Source organism: Lepidochelys kempii, chromosome 9, assembly GCF_965140285.1.
Source record: "Lepidochelys kempii isolate rLepKem1 chromosome 9, rLepKem1.hap1, whole genome shotgun sequence".
Classification (NCBI taxonomy): Eukaryota; Metazoa; Chordata; order Testudines; family Cheloniidae; genus Lepidochelys; species Lepidochelys kempii.
Window position 1 is genome coordinate 71,939,280 of NC_136388.1, and position 22,139 is coordinate 71,961,418.

Genomic DNA, 22,139 nt, shown 5'->3' on the forward strand with positions numbered 1-22,139 from the left:
GAATTCACATGTGTTATGCTATACAAAGCACACGGGATCTTTTATAGGAGTGAAGGCAAATATGCCATATTTATTGAAAATACAACAGTTAGCATATGCTTTTCAGTCACACATACACATCATGCACACAGTCTTGCCAGTTGATGTTTTTATAGTTACCAGTCTGTTGTAGCTCGAGTCAATCAAATGGCCAGTTAGATTGAACATGAGTGAGGAGCTGGGTTCTGTTGGTCGTGATCCAATGCTCTGAGGTTTTGCAGGACTCAACCCAGAGTTCCATGGCAAAACACCCCATCTTTATAGTTATAAATTCCCATTTGAGTCCATGCATTTTGCAATGTCATCCTGTAATCATTAGTCCTTAAGTGGTGTTAATCTTGGGGTTTTCTGCTGTTATTTATTTGTTGTCTCACCTTCGGGGGTGCCTGCCTCACCTCTGAGGTCGTCAATGCTGCTACCATGTTTAGCATGGATACAATGGATATTTTCTGATTGTCTCCTGCTGTTTCCAAGTCTCTCACTTTTTCTTGACCATCTGGACATTTGTGATGGCTTTTACACCTTATCTTTTTCTGATGCATGCATTCCTCATTCACACAAACAATCTCTTACAGAGAAGACAGCAGTATTTGATATTCAGCAGAATACACTGTAAATTAAACTTCACTCAATCTTGTGATCAAAACAGTTTACATTGTGGCTCAGGCTTTAACATTCCTTTAATCTAATTAACATGGACACAATACAAGATCCTGTCTTTTACTCACTAAACCTTAAAACAAAGAAATGTATATTTAACTAGAGTGCCTAATTTGTAATACATATAGGAAACCATCGTAGACATTGTAACTTATCCTAAAACAAAAGGGTGACCATAATCAGTCATAAGGATTGTTCTAGTCCGTCCCTGCCTTAACATCAGTACAGACGCTGGCAGTCTGTCAGATGTTTTCCTACCAATGTCCCAGAGGGTCATTCCTTTCTGTTGTTCAAAAAGGGTGGCTGGCAGAATGAAATAAAAGTTTACATCAATTCTAATAGTACAATTATAAAATTTAGCCCTTACACATGGTCTGGTCTAGTTTATCTAGTATTACCAATAACTTTACCTGCTGTATTGAATGCTAAATCCAAGTAAATATTCAACCATAGGCAACTTAGGCACAGATTCTAGTAATTACAGGTTTTATTTTCCACATCTCACTTCATAGCATAAGAATTCTTCCAAAAGAGATCAATTCTTCCTCTAAATAATGACCTGTTGTCCTCGCACAAGTCAAAAATGCCCACTCTCTCCAAATGTTCTTTCCTCATTAATAGAGAATAATCAGCCCTCTCTTCTCTTGCTGCTATTTTTTGTCACTGGGGCTGTAGCCTGTTCTTGGCTACCAGGCTTCTATGGACTTTCACAAAGTTTAACAGAACTTGTGCCAAAATCAGATTTCTGTCTAATTCTATCACATTTCTAGGTTTTTGAAATTTCTGAATAAATTTCAGAATAAATGAGCTATCAGTCAATATCTGAATAGATTATCATGGTGTCATCTTGGATTTTTCATGTTATTTTTATTCATTTAATTATAAAATAAAGAGCCTACCACCCCTCAATGTGACATTTCTGTATTACCTAAGTTGAGAAAGTTCGTCTCCACTGTACCCTGTTCCATCAAGAACTAGCTTTAAATGAACATTAGAAAAAGATGTGGGCTTTAGGGGATGGTAAAACCTCATTAATCAGATGAATCAAATTATTACATTGTGCCTGAATTAAGAAAGCTGAAGCAGGGAGAGATTGTAGTTTTTAAACTGCTAAGCAGATGGTGTTCTTCATGTACCCACACTAGATAGCACTGGTTTTATTTTACATTTATTTACCATTGGGCAGCCCTATTGCTGCTGCTTTGGCTGTTGCACTGAGTGTTTTATGAGTTGTAAAACAATCTTCCTCTGTGTAGATATGTCCATAGCACCAACTTGTCATTAAAAAGTGTGTAGGCCTCTACCACAAAACTTCAACATGGGAGGGAAGGACCTATGCATAGAGGAATGCTTCCATATATGAGTCCTAGAACAATTATCTGGACCTCGTATCTGACCACCTTCTCTAGTGGCAAGAGGCTGACATTGCCCTGATTGACCACATCAGAGAAACAATGACAACACTGCCCTATAGTAAATCAGTGTTTTATAAGTCCTGCTGCCAGAGATTAAAAAAAAAGAAAAAGAAAAATGGTGTTTCTGAGTAAAGTCCTGTGATAAGTATTGTCTGGATACACCACAAGAAGGACAGAAGACACTTGTTATGGATTTTAATCAGGCTGCAACTTTATTATATAGATATCTGGGACAACCAGGCAGATAAAGAGTACAGCACAGGCAAATCCATATTTATTCAGATCAATTCTCCAGAGCTTCCACCAACCCCCCTTTGTTTCCATACAGGTTCCACAGCCAACCCATGGTTGGACCATGCCATCCACCACCCTCGTAAGAGGGTTAAGGTGGGCTATGAGAATGGGGGGAAGAGGGAAGGGTTGGCTCCCTGACGTACCAATCAGAGGAGTCCCAAACCCCGTCCCCCATTCTGTTCCTTTATCCAGTACCTCCTTTTAAGTCCCTTACCAGGTCATTCATCTGGTCACTGGGTGCCTTCCCTATGGAGTACCTGCACCAGAGATCCGCCACAAGGAGGCGCCAGCAATTTGCTTGGCTGCCTCCCCCCGCAACTCAGCCAAGTTCCCAGACATCTCCAAATGGTCTGTTGCCTAGCAGCCCTACTGGGGAGAAAGAACCCATTGTCCCATGTGTGATCATCAAGGGGCACCAGCAGATGCATTTTCCTTGACCTGGTACTGCAACAACCACCCTCCATGGAGGGCCATATAGGTGACCCACTCTCTGGATCTTTGAATTGACAAGACTCTTTAAGAGAAAACAAAATAAACAACTTGTAAGCCTGGAGCCAAAAATCTTAATTCAGCCAATCACATTATATTCCGAGGTTCCAGAGAGCCAGCAGCATCTGCTCGGTTCGCTGCTAGCCCCTGGTGCAAGCTCATGAAATCTGTCAAACTGGAAATGAGACAAGGCGTCTGCTATGCCATTATCCATGCCCAGCACGGATAGAAAGAGAAACAGAAGTTGAAGAGTAAACATTGTAGAACAAATGCCCTTACCAACTTCATAACCCTGTGCGATCTGGATGTTTGGCGATTGATAACCTGTACCACTGCCATGTTGTCGCACCAGAAGCACACCCTTTTATTCACCATCTCTGATCCCCAAATCATCACCACAACTAAAATGGGGGAAAATTCAAGGGTCATGTCATGCACAACCCCGTTTTGTGTCCAGGTGGCGGGCTATTTTGGTGCACACCATTTGCCTTAATAAAACACCCCAAAACCTGTGCCCCCTGCCGCATCTGAGTGGACTTTTAACTTCCCTTGAAATAACAATTCCTTCTTCCAGAATGATACCCCATTAAATCAACTCAGAAAACTTTCCTCACCCTCAAGTCTTCCTTCATCTCTCTAGTGACTCGTATGTAATGATGTGGCCTGGCTATGCTGGCTGTTGCCACTGCTCATCGAAACTGCTCATCATAATTAAACCAGGACATGCCCCCAAACTTATTGTGTGCCTGCCTAATTACGTCCATATATTTAACCACGGCAGGGATCCTCTCTGGGTAGGCCTGTACTACAGCACCCACATAGATAAGAAAGGCAGCCTCCCAATTTTCCCATGTTCTTGGCACCCTTGGCCTCTTGGGCAGCTCACTGTTTTGCTTTCCTTGCCCATGTTTACTGTCTGTCAACACCTCCCTGTGCAATAGGAATAATATGTCCACGTATTTGCCTCTCAGGATTTTATCTTTAGTTGTACTGAGTAGGTGAACTCCCATCGGGTCAGCCACCCCGGCACAACCATACTCAGGACTACATGGAGGGAGTTCCGCAGAGCCCTGCTCCCCCATAGACCTCCCAGGAGTCTCTGCTCTGTCCTATGAGATTACATGCCCCGTTGGCTGATGAGTTGCCATGTGCCCAGGGGGTTCATTCCCAACACAGGCTTCACTACCTTTGCCAGGGTCCTGCCCCTGTCCTGCTGCCCAAACTTGAGCCCATGCTGGGCCTACCCATCACCCTGTGAAGACCCCTCACAGCTAGGTGCCTGAAGCTTCTGCAGTAAATGCAAATTAGCTTACAGTAGCTGTGTAATACCATCAATGCCCCCACTGAAGGTGCCACCCTAGGTGGGTCTGCCCAGGCTTCTGGACCTCCCACTCCTGGGCCCAGACTATACCCCAATGTATACCCCAATAGGCTCACTCCTGTCCCTCTCAAGTGAACTCACTGAGGGACTGATTGAGCACAGTCCCTGCACCGCGCTGTGGCCCCTGCAACTGCTACCCCTTGCCAGGTTGGAAAGCCAGATACCACCTCTGTCACCCATCCCCCCCCAACCTCTGTCTTGTTCAGATCACACTCACCTCTGGGATCAGCATTACTCCCATCCCTTGTGTTCAGTGGAGGAGAACATCCTGGTTCTGGGTGAACTTATGCCCTTTAGAAGTGCTGAAATGCTGTGGAGAAAACCTCAGAAACAACTTCACAGACTACCCTATTAATCCCCACCACCAGCCTGCGTGGACACTTCCCCTCGGTCATTCCCCTCCCCCAGTCCATGAGGTTGGCCTGGGCTATGCTATGGGTTATTAAACACACCACCCTGGGCATTAGCAACCCCCTTACTGGTGCAATACTATCTGCCCCTGCTGCAATACTATCTCCCTTGGATCCTCTTCCAGCCCTCGGGCTCCATTGGGGCTGCCCTGTGTTGCAGCTGCTGCCTCTGCTTGTCCCCTTCCCAGCAAAGTCATTCTTAAAGGTAAGCATGGAAATTTCTCATCTAAATGCTACTGCTATTTAGCTAGTCTCATTGTAGAAATGATGAGTTGTTATAAAAATGTTAATATTTCAAAGGTCACACAGCCTTCCGAGGTGTCCATTGGTGCCTCCATGCATCAAAATTTAGTCTCCCAACGTGTTTTGGTTCAATGTCCCCTTATCAATACCTGCAAGTTCCTCACATTTTCAGCACCTTCCTATCCATTTCCAACTCACTACAAAATATCCTTCCTGCTCTTCAGTGTCCTATCCTTAGACATACTTATTACTATGAACTCATTTATTCCTTTTCTTTCATACAGACCATTGATGTGACTGTTTCACAAGTTCATGATCCTTTGTAAGTGCTGTATCTATTATAATTTTTGAAGAATATAGTTTATAAAAGAAAGATGAGCTTTCTCACTAGGATATGGATACATATCCTTGTTCGGCATTCTGATTCCTATTTCCCTAGTGTTCGCATTTGCAAAAAGAATTACTTTGGCTCACATTCGCTGCTCTATATGGATTATAATGTATTTTTTGTGTATATTGCTAAAGGCACAAGTAATTTTACTACATCTGACCCAATCTCGCAATATAACTCTGCCTTTCTTCCATAATGTATCTACCTCTTGATAATCTCTTATTAGAGAGTCATATTGCATGATTTCTCTGTATTAATCTATAGCATTTCCCTTAGCCATATAAGTTTTGAAAGGAAGCATGTAAAATTCTACTTTTTCGTCCATGTTGTATCATCTCATCACAACATTTAACCTTCACTCGTATTATCACACTGCAGTCATAATTGCATACTCTCTGCTCTATTATCTTGGCATCATTCAGTTTTTGTGTGATTTTAATATATTGTAGTGTGGGAAAGTAATATCACAAAAGCCCCCAAATGTTATCCATGTTTCCTCTACATGTGTTATAACACAGAGATAAAAAAGAAATCACCAAGGAAACTCTAGGCTTCAGAGACAATTTATTCTTTTAAGTCAGACCAAAGTTTAATTTAGATTAAAATCCTGGAAGACATAATTCCTCACGAAGTCAGTAATGTTCTTCTCATTACCTGGTAATGATAGTCTAATTCTATCAAAAGGAATTCTTAATAATATAGCTGCATGTCTGAAACTTAACAATTCAGAGTGAAGATGACACCATCCAAAAGCTTAAGAAAACATATTAACTGAAGCTTGAATAAATCACCAACAAAGAACATTGTCATTTTCTCAACTATTATTTCACTCTTTTAGCCCCTTTCTGATATGGCTTTTTTGCAAATAACTCAGATTTTAAGGCAACAGGCAGATATGTGATTAGAATGTCCATTCCCTGAGAGAGGACAGAAGAGGTCAAGCTTACACTGATTGGTCTCTGGCTTTTTTGCCTTGGCTTGATTTTTTTTTTTTTTTAATCTGTCATGTAGACTTAATTTTTCCTGTGTAGCTTTAATGCATTAAACCCTATCTTATTAAGGATAATACTAGAGCATTGATAGCTGTGGATGATGAAATATTGTCTTGAAAGGTACTGCTCTCAGTTGGCTGTGCTTTGTGAAGTATGTAAATGATCGCAATGCATATATTTTTAAGTAATGGTCATCAGTGGAAATGGTTTCAAAGACTTTACTTTGCATTCATGTTTAAGGTAGCTATTGTTTACTGCATGAGGTAATAGATGACAGACTGTGTTCACAAATTCTGTTCCTTTTTTTTTTTTTTGCCAAGTATGAGTGTACCAAGAGGCTGATGTGAACAGAAACATTTTTATTGTTATACCATGATGAAAAAGGATAACGCATTCTACAAGCACTGTTCATAGCAGTCGGTTTCTTAGATGGCAAAAGGACGACCAAAAGCACTTTTATTAGTGAGATTATTTATCAGCATTTACATTGAGAAAAGAATGTATAGCACAGAATAAATAAACTGATTACACATTCCTATAGAAAAGTTTTCACTTGGTATCTAAGTATATGCTGTTATTCAGCCCACAGGCGCCGACTTTCATTTTTCCGGGTAGGTGCTCCGCCTCTTCCCCCAAGGCCCACCCTCACTCAACCTCTTCACACTCCCTTCCCCTCTTCCTGCCCCCTCTATCCCCTCTCCCACAGCACCACCCACCTGCCATTAAACAGAAGATTGGCAGGGTCCACCAAACAGCTGATCAGTGGTGGCTGGTGGGTGTTGAGTACCCACTATTTTTTTTCCATGCGGACTTCAGCCCTGGAGCACCCATGGAGTCAGCACCGATGATTCAGCTGCCTATTCTGACATAGTGAAAGAACATATTTCTTACTCTCGCTATATGTGCAATTTACTGTCGTGATTTTTTCATCTCCTCTTACTTGTAGCATCACAAACATGATTAGGCAACAGTGCTAGCTTGCAAAAGCCTACCATCACTGCTTATATTTCCTTTGAATAGAAAACCTGAAGAACCTAAATTAAACTGAACAGAATTGAGTTTGGTGTATGAATATATAGAACAAAACTCAGCAGAAAGTTCTGACTCACCATGTATTTAGATTTTCGACATTGGTGAGGCCTCATCTGGAGTACTGTGTCCAGTTTTGGGCCCCACACTTCAAGAAGGATGTGGATAAATTGGAGAGAGTCCAGCGAAGGGCAACAAAAATGATTAGGGGACTGGAACACATGAGTTATGAGGAGAGGCTGAGGGAGCTGGGATTGTTTAGCCTGCAGAAGAGAAGAATGAGGGGGGATTTGATAGCTGCTTTCAACTACCTGAAAGGGGGTTCCAAAGAGGATGGCTCTAGACTGTTCTCAATGGTAGCAGATGACAGAACGAGGAGTAATGGTCTCAAGTTGCAGTGGGGAAGGTTTAGATTGGATATTAGGAAAAACTTTTTCACTAAGAGGGTGGTGAAACACTGGAATGCGTTACCTAGGGAGGTGGTAGAATCTCCTTCCTTAGAGGTTTTTAAGGTCAGGCTTGACAAAGCCCTGGCTGGGATGATTTAACTGGGAATTGGTCTTGCTTTGAGCAGGGGGTTGGACTAGATGACCTTCTGGGGTCCCTTCCAACCCTGATATTCTATGATTCTATGATTTATGAAAAAGTAAAATGGTGTGTCTTCCAGTCTTTGATATTTCTTTAAAACATACATTACATAAGGTGGGACTGGGCGAAATCAGGTAGGAACTCCAAAGTACAAAAGAAAGAACCAGTAAAATTTTTAAGCAAAGATCTTAAAACCTAACTCATATTTCTCCATCTTCTGACACCTTCCTTACCCTAAAACACCCTGTAAGAAGGTGGGATTTGTAGTATGCCTGGAAGTTCAGCAGATTTGGGCTATTTCAGATCAGATAGAAGTAGTTTCCAAAGTTGAGGGCCTCAGAATACACTGCTAGCTACAGCTAGCTACACCATGAAATAGAGGGAACTCCATTTACTCTGCTGATTGCAATTGCAGCAGCATTTCCCATGAGACAGGTAGTATCTCAGGTGAGCTGGGTCTTGAGGCTTTATAGGTCAAAGTCAACACCCTGAGTACCACTAGAAATCCACAGGCAGCCGGTGCAGATCTTTGGAGATCATAAATTAATTAATACCTTCATTGCTCACACTAAATTATTCCAGAGACTGTTACCTATTGAAGGTTTAATAACTGTTAGCTGTCACACAGCTGAATGTAGTATTTTTGTCTACACTTTGTGCTAAATTGTGTACAAACCAGCTAAAATAGTTGCTCACAGCAGTGTTCAGTTGCAACTAAAATCCATAATACCATAGTCTCTTCTGCATCATATGACTGCTAGTGGAGCATGTACAAGCATTTGCAGCTTGCATAATGATATAGCCAGATAAGCAAGCTGCTGATCTGCTTCCATGATATTTACTGCTTGCTGTTTTTTTGGTTGTTTCAGATCCTCACTAGTGATATTCCTTTTATAGTTACCATCAGATCTCATAAGGATTCAGTTTATTCACTTAAACAAAATGATGTTGTCATAAGATACAGTGAGGTTAACTCTCATGAGACGTTACAGTTGCTGGGTCTCCGCTACAAATTGAGTTTTGTTCCCAAATCCAATTTTAATTATGTAGTGTAGTTCACAAAAGATTGCAAAGTGCTGAACAGTTGTAAAGCTACAAACAGTAAAACACATTGAGAAACTGAAGTGCAGCAGAAATGGCCCTAGTTTAATAACATTTTTTAAAAGGGTGTTTTTAAACAAAGCAAGCAATCGTGGGGCAAGTAGGCTCAATTGTTCTGTTTTGTATCAGTATAAAAAGGGATCAATCTGATTCCTCACAGGAAACAGTTTAATTCTGGTAATGCTCATTTAGTTCAGGAAAATTGAATGGGAGAACAGGGAGCCTGGAAGCCTTAATTAAAACTATTAAAATATTTTAATACATTCCTGGGCAAACATTCAAAAGAAGGTAAAATAATACCATTGCAAAATCCATATGTTACCAAGTAAAGTGTTTTTTTTTCCCACAATCCGTCCATGGAAATAAAACAATCACACAAGTGTAGGATTGGAAGAGGCCTCAATAGTCATCTAGTCCAGGCCCCTGCACTCAAGACAGGGCTGTGTAATCACTACCGTCCCTGACAGGTGTTTGTCTAATCTGTTCTCAAAACCCCGCAATGACTGAGCTTCTAGATAATTTGTTCCTGTGCTTAACTACCATGACAGGAAGTTTTTCTTAATGTCCAGCCTAAACCTCCTTTGCTGCAATTTAAGCCCTCTGGACTTTCTCCAATTTGTCCACTCTTTCCTGAAATGTGGCACCCAGAACTGAACACAGTACTCCAGCTGAGGCCTTATTAGCACAGAGTAAAGTGGAAGAATTACTACTTCTCATATCTTGCTTACAGCACTCCTGCTACTACATCCCAGAATGATATTCGGTTTTTTGCAACTGTGTTACACTGTTGACTCAAATTAACTTGTAATCCACTATAAGCTTCAGAACCCTTTCTGACGTACTCCTTTCTAGGAAGTCATTTCCCATGTTGTATGTGTGCAACTGATTGTTCCTTCGTAAGTGGAGTACTTTGCATTTGTCCTTACTGAATTTCATCCTATTTACTTCAGACTGTTTCTCCAGTTGGTCCAGATCATTTTGAATATTAATCCTATTCTCCGAAAGCATGGGCAATCCCTCCCAGCTTGTGGTGTCATCTGTAATCTTTTATAAGTGAACTCTCTATGACATTCTCTAAATCATTGATGAAGCTATTGAACAGAACAGGCTCCGCGGAACCCCACTTGATATGCCCTTCCAGCTTAACTGTGAACCACTGAGAATTACTCTTTGGGAATGGTTTTTCAACCAGTTATACACCCATCTTATAATAGCTCCACCTAGGCTATATTTCCGTACTTTGTTTATGAGAAGGTCATATGAGACAGTATAAAAAGCCTTCCACATCTAGCATTAAAATGACCTGATATGAATTGTTCTTCAAAATCCTCACTTTTCTAATTGATGTTTGTAACTTTGACTTCATTTGTTTTCTTGAAATTTATTTTCACATTGATTATTTTCAAGGCTGTTGTATTTTGTTGTTGTTACTTTCTAAGACTGTTCTCATAAATAGCTTCCCACAGTGCCTATTTCAGTCATGACCACTTAACCTGAAAGTGGTCCAAATTCGTTGGATTTTTGGTCTCTTCTAAATCTGGAAAACTGTCCCAAACCTTGAAATTTTGGATTGATATAGAATTAAATCAAGAGGCAGGTTCAAATCCATGTCCTTGCTCCTAAAATTGGAATTTTTTATTAGATCTGACATTCTGGTTTTGGTCTGTCTTCAGATTCAACTGAAATTTTCTGGTTTGTTCAATAAACACTCCAGGAAAAAAAACTTTTAGTATAGTATAACTCTAGAAGCATCAGAGTTTTATTTCAACTCAGTGTTTGGTAATTACGTACCTCCCATGATCACTGTTTCAGCACTTATATGAGCTAACATTATCTGTGTGTAATCCAATGTTATCTTATTTGCTTTTTTATTTCCCTATAAATATATAATATTTTAGAGAAATCATTGTTTTAACTATATTGTTTAATCACCTTGTAGCAAAACCACTGCTGATGTTACCAGCTGGCAGACACCATTTCTTTTTTCACCAGTGCTGCCAGTTCCCCCATTCCCTTTCATTCTTTTAATTTTCGACAGCATTAATGTTTATGGAATGCACTACCCCGTCACTTTGGTTTTGTTCTACCCTAATCTTAGGTACCTTTATTTATTTCATAGTTCTAAATGAAGGAACACATTTGGAGTTCTACATCCTTGTTCATCCCTATGCTATATCTTTTCCTCTTTGATGAATTTATATATATAATGTATATTTACCTTATTACTACTGCTACTGTTTAGGTCAACAAAACATACTTGTTATCAGGCTTTCATTGGAATTTATACAGACTTCTTTTTTTAACTTAATTCTTCAAGGTGCAGAGCAGCTGCAATTCTCATTCATTTCAGTAATCTCATAGTGAATATCTTCATCTCTTCATCTGGATATTTGTCTGTGTCCAGCAGCTCACAAACATTCATGAATTTAGCTTAGCATCAACCCTGTGAGGTGGAGAAATATTATCATTTTACAGATGGGAATATTGAGCTACAGAAAGGTTAAGTGACTTAACCAAAGTTATACAGACATCAGTGGAAGGTCTGGGAAAGGAGTCTAGATCTGCTGAGTTCCAGATGCTGTCAGGTCAAATTTGGTCTTCCTGACCTAGGGTATTGTGTGTGTGTGTGTTAGAGTATGGGGGAAGAAGGATTATTTTATACTGTCTAGGGCTAGTGGAGTGGAACTTGAGACTTAATGGACTGAAGTGGGATATGTATTTTTCTAGTTTGGTTTTTCAGTTAAAATTGAGCCAACAGCTGCTATGTATCTAAACTATTTCTTACTGTCTGTAGCTGATGTGAAAGATTTCATTAATATATTTTGCATCCTAATCAGCCATCTCTTAAGTTTATTGGAAAATGATATTTGTCAAATAACTTACAGAATTAATAGTACAGGAGGGTATAATAAGGAATAATAGAACAACATTATAGAGAAAATGTAGGTTGAATATTAGGAAAAACTGACTGAGAGCTATTGGATTGTGAATCCATGGATACCTAATGGCATGATCACTTAAAGGGACATCATTAGCAGCAAGAGAGGTTGAGGTTGGATATTAAGAAAAACTTTCTAACTATACAAATAATTAAGAACTGCAATAGGATTCCAGGAGAGCTCATGAAGTCTCCATCGGGGAGTTTTATTAAAACTAGATAAACGCCTGTCGGGGTGGTCTAGGTGTACTCATGCCTGTCTCAGCAGAGGGGACTGGATTAGATGATATCTTGAGGTCCCTTCCAGCCCTATGTTTCTATGAGTTAATGATTTTTTTCAAAATGTATAAAATAACATATGTGAATATTGTATGACCACAGCTGGTTGACTCGGGACTGAATTTTGTGGTGACTCATGCTTTCACCCTTTGGAAATGGTCTTGCACTTGTTACTCTGAATTAACTCATATCGACGTAAAGTGCAGAACTAGGCCCTATAGATAATCTATCCAGCTCAGGGCTATTGTTGGGACAGTATATGGTACCTTGAACTGCTTCTGCCTATGCTGTACTGGATCTGTGAATAAATAGGTCTTTAGTTTGCAGGGCTGTTAATCTATTATATATATTGAACACTAAATTCACTTTAGAAAGAAAATAGAACATTTAAGTGGCAATACAGAGTACAATTGATTTTTTTCTGTAGCCCTGTGGAGAGGTAGAACCACATATTCTGTGATTCCGAAACTGTTTTCTCTCTAGTAGTTAAGAATCGGAATGTGTCTGGGATCTCCTTTTATATGATGGGGGAAGGACACTTGTGAACTTCAAGTGGGAATAAGGGGAATTACTACTTACCTTCTATACAGAAGAGATGCTGCTGTGTGCAGGGGAGTTCAGCTGTGACATGGAACATTGGTGAAAAAGGCCAATACTCTTCAGTCACCTGTGCTCCCTGTCAATGGCCAAAATCCTGTATCCCTTTCAGTCAGGGGTCAGGGCATGGTGCAGAGACCGCTTTTGTTGCTCTAGTGGATGAGCACCTGCTGTCAACAGACAAGGGACATATACCCAAGAACTCATCCTGCTGGATTTCTCTGCCATTAATCATTTCCATTGATTTTTGTTCTGTCTCCAAGAAGCTGAGGGGGGAGGAATTGGAAAGGCCCTAAAATGCCTCTGGTTTTTCTTCAGACCACACCCACAGGATCGTTACTGACAACCGTTCCATCAGCTCCAAAGTTCTTGCCTAGCTCTGTACCTCAATCAAATATGGACAGCACTGCCTGCCAGCTTTCTCAATACATAAATGAAATCAGCTACTGAGTAAAGAGGAGCTGGCTAGGGAAACTTTTTCTATAACATCCCCCACTTTTGTGGCTATCTACTCTGAGTGTTAAGTTTACTAAAACTGTAGGGTCTTTTTGCATTCTTCAGTGCTATCAGATGCCCAAATAGCTATGGACATGAGATTACACACCGTAATTAGCACAGACCCGACCACTACAACCCATGTGTTTGTGACCTCAAGGTTTGATTATTTCAACTCTTATCTAGGAAAGGGTATTGAAAAAGTTCCAAGTGGTGCAAAATGCAGCATTCTATCCACTTAGCAACACAGGTCATAGTAAATACATCACCCTGGTGCTCTGTTCTCTGCACTGGCTCCCTAATGAATGCAGAGTGCAGTTCAAATTCCCTTCTACAGGCTCAGGAGAAAAAGGGATTTTTTAAAAAAAAAAAATTAAATACATGGAAGGTATTCAGATCCTACTGTGAGGTGGAACTATATAACGTAAATAAGAGTATATTTTCAACAAGAGAAATCTGAATGTTGATTCTATCTAGAGTTCATGACATTTCCGTGGTTTTAAGGTTTTTTTGGCTTGGTTTAATAGTAGTATTTCATTTGTATAGAATACTGTGTTGAAAATAAAAAAAATACCTTCAGTGAATATTCTTACACTGTTCTGTACATGACCTTGGGGAAGAGCGGAAGTGAGGAGTAACAGAGCTCTTAAGATTGATAAACACAATATATTTTTAAAAATACAAAGAAGAGCTTTTCTTTTTCTTTTCCTTGGGGAAAAAAAACAGGAAATTTAAAACAAGCAATCAAAGTTAGTCCTGTGAATTTATCTTTAATTCAAACAGCAACTCTTGGATTTCAAATCTGATTTTGTTGATGATTGTTTTTTGTTTGAAAACATCCTTATGAAGTCAGTAAACACGAATGATCATTAATCCTGATGTATGGCTTTCTCAGTTCTGAAGTTGCAAACTTGTCTGAACGCATTGATTTATGTGATAAACGAACTCAATTTCTTGAGTGCAGAATTTGAGCTAGACTTTTCACAAACTTGGATTTCCCCTTTAAGTACCAAAGTTCATTAGGAGTTTGGGAAGGAAAATGGGAGCCAGGTGAAGCTAGCATCCGCAGACTATAATATTACAGAATTTGTCCTAATATGGCTACTTTTTAAATTTTTCAACAAAATCTGACATTTCTCTCTCAGATTTTCTAGTGCCATCTACCCCGATCATTTGTCCATACTGTTTTTGTTACTGTAGAGACAATGTTGAAACCGTTATTTTGTGTTTCAATTATAAGTTCAACACTATCCTTAAAAACAAACAAACCCCCCCTAAGTAAATGGAGCATGCACTATTGCTGCTGCATTTGGGCTTTGCTTAGCACGCAAGCCCATTCAAGATTTGGATTCTTGATTGTGGTAGTCTTAAATGACTTCGTACAATTATATGTCTAAACTTATTGGCTATCCTCACAGTAGTAAGTGACTGTTTTCTTGTGTAACCCATACTTAGTTTGCCAGCTCCTGGAGCTCCAGACTGAGCTTCTATGGGTATGTCTACACTGCAGCTGGGAGCAAGCCTCCTTGCCCAGTTCATAGACTTGTGCCAGTCTAGGACACTAGAATAGCTGTGTAGACATTGCTCTGATGTTGCGGCTCCGGCTGGAGCTCAGGCTCTCAAGCCCCCCTCACCCACTCAGGTTTGAGAACATGAGCTGCAATGTCTACACACTTATTTTTAGTGTGTTAGCACAAGCCCCACTAGCACAAGTTTCAGAGTGGTAGCCGTGTTAGTCTGTATCAGCAAAAACAACGAGGAGTCCTTGTGGCACCTTAGAGACTAACAAATTTATTTGGGCATAGGCTTTCGTGGGCTAAAACCCACTTCATCTGATGCATGGAGTGGAAAATACAGGAGCAGGTGTAAATACATGAAAAGATGTGAATTGCCTTACCAAGTGTGAGCTTAGTTTAACGAGACAATTCAGCTGACAGCAGGATACCAAGGGAGGAAAAATAACTTCTGAAGTGGAAATGAGAGTGGCCCATTTCAGACAGTTGACAAGAAGGTGTGAGTAACAGTTGGGGGAAATTAGTACTGGGGAAATTAGGTAGAATACCAGACCCAGGGGTATTCTATCTGCTACCCAAAATCCATAAACCTGGAAATCGTGGACACGCAATCATCTCAGGCATTGGCACCCTGACAGCAGGATTATCTGGCTATGTAGACTCTCTCCTCAGGCCCTACACTACCAGCACTCTCAGCGATCTTTGAGACACCACTAACTTCCTGAGGAAACTACAGTCCTTTGGTGATCTTCCAGAAAACACCATCCTAGCCACTATGGATGTAGACGTCCTCTACACCAACATTCCACACAAAGATGGATTACAAGCTGTCAGGAACAGTATCCCCGATACGATCACGGCAAACCTGGTGGCTGAACTTTGTGACTTTGTCCTCACCCACAACTATTTCACATTTGGGGACAATTTATACCTTCAAGTTAGTGGCATTGCTATGGGTACCTGCATGGCCCCACAGTATGCCAAATTTTTTATGGCTGACTTAGAACAACGCTTGCTCAGCACTCGTCCCCTAACGCCCCTACTCTGCTTGTGCTACATTGATCACATCTTCATCATCTGGACCCATGGGAAAGAAGCCCTTGAGGAATTCCACCAGATTTTCAACAATTTATACCTCACCATCAACCTCAGCCTGGACCAGTCCACACAAGAGATCCACTTCCTGGACACTACGGTGCTAATAAGCGATGGTCACTCAAACACCACCCTATACCAGAAACCTACTGACCACTATACTTACCTACATGCCTCCAGCTTTCATACTGACCACATTACACAATCCTTTGTCTACAGCCAAGCTCTAAGATACAACCTGATTTGCTCCGATCCCTTAGACAGAGACAAACATCTACAGGATCTCTATCAAGCATTCTTAAAACTACAATACCCACCTCCTGAAGTGAAGAAACAGATTGACAGAGCCAGAAGGGTACCCAGAAGTCACCTTCTGCAAGACAGGCCCAACAAAGAAAGTAACAGAACACCACTAGCCGTCACCTTCAGCCCCCAAATAAAACCTCTCCAGTTCATCATCAAGAATCATAGAATATCAGGGTTGGAAGGGACCTCAGGAGGTCATCTAGTCCAACCCCCTGTTCAAAGCAGGACCAATCCCCAATTTTTGCCCCAGATCCCTAAATGGCCCCCTCAAGGATTGAACTCACAACCCTGGGTTTAGCAGGCCAATGCTCAAACCACTGAGCTATCCCTCCCCGAGGATCTACAACCTATCCTGAAGGATGATCTCTTACTCTCACAGACCTTGGGAGACAGGCCAGTCCTCGCTTACAGAAACGCCCCCCAACCTGAAGCAAATACTCACCAGCAACTACATACCACACAACAAAAACACGAACCCAGGAACCTATCCCTGCAACAAACCCTGTTGCAACTCTGTCCAAGTATCTATTCAAGGGACACCGTCGTAGGACCTAACCACATCAGCCACACCATCAGGGGCTCTTTCACTTGCACGTCTACCAATGTGATATATGCCATCATGGGCTCCGCAATGCCACTCTGCCATGTACATTGGCCAAACTGGACAGTCTCTATGTAAAAGAATAAATGGACACAGCTCAGACGTCAAGAATTATAACATTCAAAAATCAGTTGGAGAACACTTCAACCTCACTGGACACTCAATGAGCCCTGGTCTACACTAGGACTTTAGGTCGAATTTAGCAGCTTTAAATCAATTTAAACCTGCACCTGTCCACACGATAAAGCCCTTCATTTCGACTTAAAGGGCTCTTAAAATCGATTTCCTTACTCCACCCCTGACAAGTGGATTAGCGCTTAAATCGGCCTTGCCGGGTCGAATTTGGGGTACTGTGGACACAATTCGACGGTATTGGCCTCCGGGAGCTATCCCAGAGTGCTCCATTGTGACTGCTCTGGACAGCACTCTCAACTCAGATGCACGATTGTTTGCCATTGCTCTGACACAGGGAGGGGCGACTGATGGCACGGCTTACAGGGTTGGCTTACAGGGAGCTAAAATCAACAAAGGGGGTGGCTTTACATCAAGTAGTGTTTCAGGCAGGACTTCACGGAGGGTTCCAATAAGAAATGGTGCACCTAAGTTACTGTTCTTATTGGAACAAGGAGGTTAGTCTGGCCTCTGATTGATACATGGCTAGATTTACCTCGCTGCACCTTCTCTGTGAGTGACCGCAGTGTGACCTGGAGGAATGAGTCCCCTAGATGGGGGGGCGGGGGGGGTTGCAAATGAGTACAAAACAAATCTGGTCTATTTCTTGTTTTGATACACTCCATCTATCTTTTACATCTTTGGCTGGCAGCAGACGGTGCAGAAGGACTGCATGCCATCCACATCTCATGGCTGCTCGGCAGAAGATGGTACAATAGGACTGCTAGCCATCCTCATCTCTTGCCTGCCCGGCAGAAGATGATGCAATAGGACTGCTAGCAATCCGTATCACCTGCCTGCTCACCATAAGATGGTTCAATAGGACTGACTGCAGGACTAAAGAGAATTACTGGATCAAGTCACTCCAAATTTAGTCCGTGCGCCCATGTCTGCCCAGGCGCTCCTGATCGACCTCACAGAGGTGACCAGGAGCACCTCGGACATGACGATGATGGCTACCAGTCCAATTGCACCGTCTGCTGCCACAAGGCAATGGGTTGCTGCTGCTGTGTAGCAATGTAGTACCGCGTCTGCCAGCACCCAGGAGACATACGGTGACAGTGAGCTGAGCAAGCTCCATGCTTGCCGTGGTATGGCGTCTGCACAGGTAACTCAGGGAAAAAAGATGCGAAACAATTGTCTGCCCTTGTTTTCATGGAGGGAGGGAGGGAACGGGGACCTGACGATATGTACCCAGAACCACCCGCGACAATGTTTTAGCCCCATCAGGCACTGGGATCTCAACCCAGAATTCCAGTGGGCAGCGGAGACTGCAGGAACTGTGGGATAGCTACCCACAGTGCAACACTCCGGAAGTCGACGCTTGCCTCGGTACTGTGGAAGCACTCCGCCGAGTTAATGCACTTAATGCACTTAGAGCATTTTCTGTGGGGACACACACACTTGAATATATAAAACCGATTTGTAAAAAAACGACTTCTATAAATTCGACCTAATTTCGTAGTGTAGACATACCCTAAGAGACCTAAAAGTGGCAATTCTTCAACAACAAAAACTTCTAAAGCAGACTCCAATGAGAAACTGCAGAACTGGAATTAATTTGCAAACTGGACACCATCAAATTAGGCCTGAATAAAGACTGGGGGTGGATGAGTCACTACAAGAACTAAAAAAAAACCTAATTTCCCCATGCTAATTTTCCCCTACTGAAACTCTCACCTTCTTGTTAATTGTTTGAAATGAGCCACCCTGATTACCACTACAAAAGTGATTTTTTCATCCTGTTGATAATAGCCCACTTTAATTGATTTGTCTCAACCCCCCACATAGTAAGGCAACTCCCATCTTTTCATGTATTGCTATATATATCTTTCTACTTTATTTTCTGCTCCATGCAGCTGATGAAGTGGGTTTTAGCCCACAGAAGCTTATGCCCAAATAAAAATGATTATACTGTTAACCTCACTCTTTACAATCGTCTGAGTATAGGCTGGGTGTAGTTCCATCATTCAATCAGGATTCAAATTAGAGTAGGGCAGTTTTTGCTTCCCTTCCCTATTTACAGAACTCATTGTTACTCAAAATTAGCCATTCATAGTCTTCTACTCTTCTTAAATTCAAATTAGCTTATCTTTCTTAAGCTGGCATTTGGTTAATGCTTTATTTTATGTTTTGTTTCTCTGTAAAGTGCAATGAGACATTGCTTATAAACATCACTATATAAGATTTTATTGTATTGTAAGATATGTAATTGAATTTCAGCAACTGGATAGGTTTTCAGAGAATGGATATAAATACTTGGCGCATGTGTGTGTTTACATGTGTAAAAACAGGAAACAGTGGAAAGAAAAGGCTCAATGGGTGATTTTCCTGTTCCTTATGGTTTTTCCATTTTTATTTGCTTGCTTGCTTTTGTGTTGAATGCTGAATTTGATATTAAGTTGCACAAAATGTTTCAGAATCATTAACATTTAACCATAGTGCTCAGTACCCTAACAGGAGGAATAAGAGATTAATGGATAAAGTAATGCACATTACATACTTTTACCTACAAGTGCAACATGAATAAAGTTGAGGTGGGGGAACCTATATGAAAATGCATGAGTTATTTTCCATAGAGCTGCAGGACATCAACAGAATACTAAAAAGGCTTTTGGTGGAAAGAACATGTCCTCCCAATCCCTTCTCAAGTGCCTGCATGTATGTCTTTACTCAAGAGTTACATTTTTACTTGTATTTTACAGTTAGGAAGTGCTCTTGCAGTGAAATATTTTCCACCTGCACTGAGGTTAGGAACAGACAGTGTATGTAATGCAATATTATGTATCATATTTTTAGAAGTATCTAGCTAGTAGTATTGGTGTGCAGACCCTTCTTACCAATAATCAAAATATTTTGTTTAAATAGAAAACAGAGGTTGATTTTCAGCAGAAAGAAGATATTGTACAGCCATCTATATCACTAATAAATATCTTTAGGTCTTTATTCTGAGTTTGCAACTTTATTTGGGTAAGAAGTACACATAACTGCATTGCCTTAGAAGCACACTCGCTCTTTGAGTCACAGATCCTTCTTTAGTTTCTTCATTGTTCTAAGGAATGTAATCCACTACTTGCTCAACCAGATGTCACTATCATCCCCACCTGCCATGTGGTCTCCACTCTACTGAACAGGGAGTGTCACTGTGGGTTGTGGCCAAAGCTCTACCTTTTCCCTTCCTCTGTGTGCCTTCCTGTGCAAGATAGGAGATTACTGGACCCACAAAGTCTGGTCTCCCTTTCCATCCTCTTTGCTGAGATCTGCAATGCTGGTAGCCCACACTGGGGACCAACAGATGAAGAACCTTGTGGTTCCTTCCTCCCTTACATGATGTGATAGGAACAAATCACAATCCTTTTCCGATTAATATGTGTAAATGTTGACCACTCTACAAAGAGGAATGCTTCTTAAGCTTTATAAATGTACTGGTTGATTTATGTCTCCTAATGGATTTCTATACTTTAGTCATTCTGGCCTATAATAATGATGTTCAGGATTTGTCTCAGTATGCTTATCACCATCACTTTACTTGCAGATGGTAAATGATACTGGATGCTACAAGACCGTTGTACATTAGATTTCTAGATATCTTTTAACAATGTTGACAATATTGGGTCAAATACAATAAAGATTTATTTATACATTTTATTCAAACCCTTTTGTATGTAACTGTCAAATAATCATTTATACTAGGAGTACAGATGCAGTCTGTACAACTGATATAAGTGAGAAAAATTGAGCATCTGTTTTCATTGCTAAACATTAAGATGTATAGTCCATCTTCCACATGCCTGTGTCACTCCCCATAACATTGCTCAAAGCTGTGTATCCCCAAGAGGCGAATTTTCTTCTGCCATACATTTTCGTCAGTTAAACAACCCCTGTTAGATAACTTTGCTCCCAGAGTTATTACAGGGTTTGAAAACATAGCTAAAGAGAAATTATGTGAAATTATAATGTAGAATTCTATTTTCTACTATGAGGGAACTTGTTGGTTACACAAAAAGAAATCAACCATTGTGTCATTTAGAAGTTTTTACAATTAAAAGTTTTATTCCTACAGGAACTGGAAGACAATTAAATGAAATGCTAACAACAAATTAAATGCTTTATAGGTCAGTCAACCCATTAGGTCTCTTTAGGGAAGCTTTTCTCATATAAAGCTTGCCATAACCTATTTGCATAATGATTCTATCTTAACTGTGCCTTCTGCTCTTTTATGGTGTGTTTATTCTAGTGCATGGCTGATATAGTAGAACTGCAAAGAATGTAGAAGCTGCTATTTGTGGCAGAAAAATGTTATAGAGTTCAGATACATGATATCGGGCAGTACCAAACCTGCAAACATGATTTAGCATAGAGAAACATAAAATTGCCGTGCTTGTGGTATCATAATTGTTTTGCCTACTGTACATTGTTAGCATCCATGTTCCCTTCAGATATCACAAACTAAGGAGTCTCGGGTTACATTCATATTTTGCCAGGCAACCTATAAGGAAAACCTGGAGCTGCTGGAAATAGTTCTAGGGATCTAGTATGAGGTGTTTTCTTCTCCATCTATACTGGGCCAATATTTCAACATGGTGCTAAGCAGCATTTCCAGGGACATATCCCCTAATAAGGGATTTGAAAGTTAAAACCCTGTGTACTTTTCATCAGTGGTGTTCTAGCTATGTTCAAATGTGGGTAATTATATCCTGCCAAGCTAAGTTCCCTCACAGTTGTAATCTTCACTTCCAGTTGTACAGTATTAGGCCTGTTGATAAATCATATAGTCCATGCTTGACCATACTTCGGTTCATTATGAAATAGATTCAAGAGACCAAAATATCAATGACAGTCCAGTTTATTGCAAAAAAATGATAACAGTATAGAATAAGAAGAACTGTTCAGAACAATACCAGTTTCTGGGAAGCCATCTCGTGCAGTGCTGTCAAATTCACCTCACACAGAAGGGGTGCTCCCAAAGTTACACATTTCAGCTAGCAGTATTTGTAGGCTTTTTCAAGTCACGAAATTCTGTATACAGGACTAAAATCCAGCCCATCAGTTTGTCCCAGTTCCTGAACTTGTTGCTCTGTACCTTTTCATATCTTTGCTTTGGTACTGGT